The sequence below is a fragment of the Pteropus vampyrus genome, unplaced genomic scaffold, assembly GCF_000151845.1.
Source record: "Pteropus vampyrus isolate Shadow unplaced genomic scaffold, Pvam_2.0 Scaffold13, whole genome shotgun sequence".
NCBI classification, from domain to species: domain Eukaryota; kingdom Metazoa; phylum Chordata; class Mammalia; order Chiroptera; family Pteropodidae; genus Pteropus; species Pteropus vampyrus.
In genome coordinates, this window is record NW_011888794.1 from 7,243,346 (window position 1) to 7,249,519 (window position 6,174).

Consider the following 6,174-nt stretch of genomic DNA (forward strand, 5'->3'; position numbering starts at 1 on the left):
TGTGATAGCGTTTTATATAAGCAGAGAGCTGAATGAAGGAAGTGGGGAGACATGAGTATCTGGGAGAAGAAATGTCCAAGTGGAAGTGAGAAGCTAGAGTTTCTGGCACAGAGAGAGAGGCAGCAGATGAAGGTAGAGAGGAAGAATGTGATGGGATGATCTTGGATGGTTTGTGGTGGGATGTCTGTCCAGGAGCACAAGTGTCCCATAGTTCCCGTGTGCAGATATTGAAGGGGAGTGCCATGAGCCTCCTTCTGCTGGCAGCTGATGGCAGAGACGGTGTCTCCAGGAGCACACAGGTCTCCGCAGCCCAAGACCACTGAGGAAAGGGGAGACTCAAGAGTGACTCCACTAATTATCCATTGATAGATGATAGGATTAAACACACACACACACACACACACACACACACACACAAATTAAACACACACACACAAATATACACATAAAAAAGGAAATCCTGCCACTTGCGACAACATAGATGGACCTTGAGGACATTATGCTTAGTGAGATGTCAGACTCTCACTTATATGTGAAATCTAAAAATAGTGGTGGTTACTAGGGGCAGTGAGTGGGTGGGGAGTGGGTGAAAGGGGTGAAGGCGGTGAAAAGGTACAGACTTCCAGTTCTGCAGATGTAATGAGCAGGACAGTAACTGTAGTTCACAGTACTGTATTGTATATTGAAAGTTGCTAAAAGAGTAGATCTTAAAAGTTTTCATCACACACACAAAAAATATTTGTAACCATGCACAGTGATGGATGTTAACTAAAGTTGTTGTGGTAATGATTTCACAATACATACGTCAAATCATCATGTTGTATACCTAACACAAATACAATGTTATATGTCAATTATATCTAAATCTTTTTTTAAAAAGTGACCCCCAGTCTTCTTTGTTAGATTCCTAGTGCCATCCAACCAGATCAGATCTACAGAATAGGAAAAGCAGAGGTGGCAAATGATTTCAGCTTGGATGTGTTGAGTGTGAGGTTTCCAGGGAACAGCCAAGAGGCAATGTTTAGTGGGTGGTTTATTTAGGAATCTACAGTTTAGGAGAGGCTTTGATGTTGAAAGGAGAGCCATGTGCTTATTCATGGTGATAATATCGTGTGAGTTGATGTGTTCCCATGGGAGGGGTGAAGGGAGAAGAGAGTCGGTGTCGGCACCTGAAGATTACTGACCGTTTAAGAAATAAATGAGTCTGCAAACAAGATTGATAGAAATGTTCGGAGATAAGAGGAGAAATAATAGAAGTGGGATATCATAGAAGTAAAAAAAAAAGAGAGAGAGATTTTTCAAGAAGACAAGAATAGTCAACACTGTCCAATGAGGAAGTGCCAAATGGGAGCAGAGAGCATACATACATTGGGCTTTGGTGTTTTTTTCAAGAAACTTTGCTGTAGAGCGAAGATGTGAGGGAGGTGTTGGTGGTGGGGGATCAAGGCAATTGAGGAGAGGCATTGCTTGCTTTTGTTTTCGTTTGAAGGGTGGTTGAAACTTTAGAAGTTTATAGGCTTTGGGGAAGCATCCTTTAAGAGGAAGCTGAAAATCTAGGAGCGAGAGGAAATAGCTAACTGAGCAAACTCTCACAGGAGAAAATGAGAACAAGAGCATTCCACTTAGAAGACTAGTTTACAAGTGAGAATGCCCACATCTATGATCTTGTCATTATTTAAAAGTTTGATGGTTCATAAATTGTGGGTTTTTTTGCATTATTTTAAATTTTTTAAAATAGTACATTAAAATATCTTGAGTACGAAGGTTTTTGGTGCTCCTTACACTTTGCAGTGAGAGCAAGTGTCCCATTTACTTCACCCTGGTCCCAGCCCTTTTCGACCTGGACACACACCTTATCCACCAATGAAAATGTTGTTAGGATATTAATCCTCTGGAAAGAGGTTAATTCTAGAACAAACATTGAGGACTAGGACTTAGGTAGAGATGGAAGCTTTCTGAGACTTAGGAGTAGAATATAGGCCTGGATTCTAGGAAAGCAGAAATGCTCAAAGACTTTCCTTCAAGGACACTATACAGAAAGGCACCCATAAGGGACTCCCCCCACTGATGGGCTTAGCTTTGAATGTGAGCACATACGATAATAGCCATTAGCTGTGCACTAAGTCATTCGTCTATGCTCTAACCCCTATAGCTCAGTGACGTCTTCTTTCTACTAGTGACAAACTGTTTACTGCCAGCAAAAATATCCCAGACTCTTGCTAATGATCTTACATGATTACCGAATTATGAACCCGTGCAGTACATTTCCTTATTTGAGTACATTTCTTTCTTGAAGTCACATAGCACAATTTATATCCTTCTTCTCGTGATAGCTTTTTCTCTATCTCTGATATATTCATATAATAGATTTATGAGTTTCATATCTTTACTGCTTTTCTAACAGTATAAAGTGCTACCCACACAGTTGATTGACATCGTTTTTATTTCTTGTTGAAACCTCACTTAATTCTTTATTGCTGCTGGTTTACAGTTTTCACTGATGATAAAGAAAGAATAAGAAATACACTTGTGAGTATCAGAGTTCACAACATTATAAAAATAGCTACTTGATGGCAAAATGTCCCACTAGCCAGTCACGTAAACGTAAGCGATTGTTTTGTCACGTATCGGCAAAGAAATAGACATCTATTCAAACTCTCCTTGCCAATGGTGTGACGGTAAACATTTAATTGGCTCTCTAGAAAATAAAAAAGCCCAATTTTTTTTATATTTACTGATTTCCATGGTACAAATACTCTTAGCATGATTGATTTCAAGCCACCAACCTAACATCACTGAATGTAGAGTGGGAAAGAGTTGCTCAGGAACACACTATTGTATATTTACCCATAGAGATACAATGAATGTAAATAATCTAGAGTAGAAGTAGTTGTAAAATAATGAGAAAGTGATGAATTTTGAGGATTCGTTGCTTTTTAAAAAATACTTAATTCAAAGTCTACACAACTTAATTTTTAATAATGTCTTGCAAAATTCCCAAAATATTAACAGTCAGCTTTCATGAGCCTGTGTGATACAGCTCTAGCACACTACAGCCCCTCACTAACCTTAGTGAAAAGCAGTGGATTATGAGGAAAAAGACCAGAAGCATGAAACTCCCGATTTATAGGATTAGCAGGAGCTCTAAAGGATGGTGGCTGCCTGTATTGAAGGAACAGTGACTAAAAAAAAACAAAAAACAAAAAACAAAAACAAAAAACCTGGGAGACTCAGGAAAATAAGCTTTTAATGAAAAGGTATGAGGGTAAAATATATTATCATGACTGTCTGATCCTCAGAAAAACTCGTGATGCTTTGACTCATCTAATTTTGTGCTGTACAAGTGAGGCCATGCTGTTGGAGTTGCCAGACTCCACTACTCTGCTAGGAAACTTCGTTTAGGAACTTGAAATGTTTTTCCTCTCTAGGTTTATAAAAACCAAGGATCCCACTCTGGCTTTGGAAAATGGGGACTCATCGTCAAGGTGGTTAGACTCAAAACTAATACAGGGAGTTGTTATTTGCAGAGTAACGCCTCTAGGATTGAAGCTCTGTTTAGCAGAGTAAATTTGGCATGCTTGGGTTGGGGGAAAAATCCCATTGTCCCAGTCTTGTCAAAGTCAGAGAAATTTAGGAGAATGTCTTTATTATCTCTGGTATACATTCCTCCCAAATGGACCATATTCTGGACCCACATTCTCAATCTTTAGATCAGTCCCTCAGGGTTGAAAGGCCTGGACCGAGGATATATCCAAATTCTAATTATTGAGAGGATGCTCCCCCAGGAGAGAGGCAAGGGAGACAACTACTTACATGTTGCTCCTGAGCTCCAGCCCATCACAGCTGGCGGGAAGTGGGGAACGAAGACTTGGAAAGCTAAAACCTGTAGCCATCTCTATTCCCAGTGACAGGGCATAACCTGTAATGCAGCTTTTTCATGAACGTAGTTATTATTCATTATTATTTCCTATTTATGTGCTACCTAATGAAGGTCCATTCTTTGAGCAAATTACTTGTTGATGGTTTCTCTGTTCTGGCTATGACATCTGCCAGTCGACTCAAACATTTCTGGTACAAGGCAGTGGTTTGCCAATGATCTTTTGGATAGGAGACACTTCCCGAACGCTTCCACTCTGCTTTTGGGTTCTGAGTAAGATTTTGTTGGTAAAAGAGTTTTCTAGGCTTAAAAATCAAGTTTGTAAAGCTCCAGTAAGAGAAAAAGAGGCTGTATTTGTGTTACATGACAAAAGAATTAATCTGGAAGTACTGGAAAGTCACTGTTGGAATTTAGACTATGATAACAGCCAGTGGTTTAAAGCTAAAGGAGATGTGAAAAAAGTCCTTGGTATTAAATTGAAGATTGTTGTCCTGATATTATTCTTGCTCAAGGACTATTGATTTTTTTTTTTCTACAAAATCAAGCTGTTTAAAAATGTCGTGTTAAGGATGAAACCATATTCAATGACAAATGGACTGCATAAACTATCTTCATGGAGCCTTATCAAAGCTTTTCACATGGCGCTTGGATGGCTTGTTTTGATGGGCAGAATGGAGCCCTGCACCCTTATCTAGTTTCATTATTATGGATATGAACATGGTTCTGAGACTCTCACAAAAGGAGATTTTTGTAAAATACAGCCTGATAAATTCTCCATTCAATGAGAGCTGAAGAATGTTTTATTCCACTGTACTATAGTTTAAAGATATCTGACCTGAGTTTCTGTAGGAAGTTGTTTTTATAGGGAGAATATTTAGGTTACAATCCTTGACTATTACTCTCCCTCCTTCTCTTTCTCCAAACCGAGTTTAAGTGCCCCCCCACCCCCAATCTTTTGTTGTCTAGGAAAACCTAGAATGAAAAACATGGATTGGGAAAGAAGGAATTGAGAACTCTGCCAACATCTGGAAATTATATTAATTCAGATTAGTCCAATTCACTTAGAAAAAAAAAAAAAAAGAGTAGTTTTAGATCAGTAACCCCACAGCACTACATTTTCTACCACTGAGGCTCCCGTTTGTGAGGCTCCTGTTTGTGCAGTTGTTCTTGTCTGTTTTTTTGTTTTGTTTTTGGTTTTGTTTTTTCACAACTCAAAAGTTAAAAAGGACTTAACTTGTAGGTCAGTCAAGAAAGAAACCTGTCCTTGGGGTGAGCAACATCAGACTTGGATTTACTATCAAGAGTGTTCAATGCAGGTTGGACATTATTATGCTAAGATTATCTGGTTTATTTCCTATAACAACTCCCAGAAAGGAAACCTTATCATCCCAGTTCTTAGATTAGGAAATCGAAGTTTAAAGAGATTACATGACTTACCCAAGGTCACTCAGCTAGTAAATGGCAGAAGAAGGATACGGAGCCAGGCAGAAGGATCCAGGGCTTGAGCATTTAACAGCACACCATTTGACGACAGAGTCGAAGGAAGTGGTGGGGGAAGTAACTGCGACAGGGCCTCAGAGACAACAACGGGCAACAAGCAATTGTTCTTTTCCTGGCAGGGGCCATTTTGGGCCTTGCTTTTTTAGCATCGTTATTGTGGGAACGCCCAAATCTGCAAAAAAAAAATTTTAAAGAGTTTATTAGCATTTATTTGAGCCAGAAAGAGGACATGATTGGAAGCAAGATCTCAATCATCTGAGCAACCTGCTTCCCAGAATGACAGTGCGCAGTTTCTTTTATATTTAGAATTAAAGGAGGGACTGTAAGGACGATTACAGGAACTTGGGAGAAAGCGAGGCAGGGAAATCTGTATGATTGGATCACGGGATGGTTAAGATTATGTGCTCTTTTGAGGGTAGTTAAGCTCGAGGGGTCCAAAAAAGAAGCATTTCAAAGGCGCATTGACCTGGATGCATAAAAACAATGGATGCGACTTACTGCAGGTAAAGATAACTTCTTACTAGAAAAGTGATAGACCTGAGGCGTCACTACGCACCATGACCTGCACAGTTAGGAATTTATGATCAAATCATCCTATGAGGTTAGGTTTATTAAAAAGCTCCTTTTCATCGACAGAATTTGTCTGTGCCTTAGACTTTTTGTTTTCCTACCTAACGCAAAAATTTCTACATCTCTACAATTTTATGTGCCTTACATAATAATTATATAATGTCAAATCTGAATAAGTCAAGTATAGCTAAACAGAAAAGGAAAGGAGGAAGATGGGTAGAATAGGG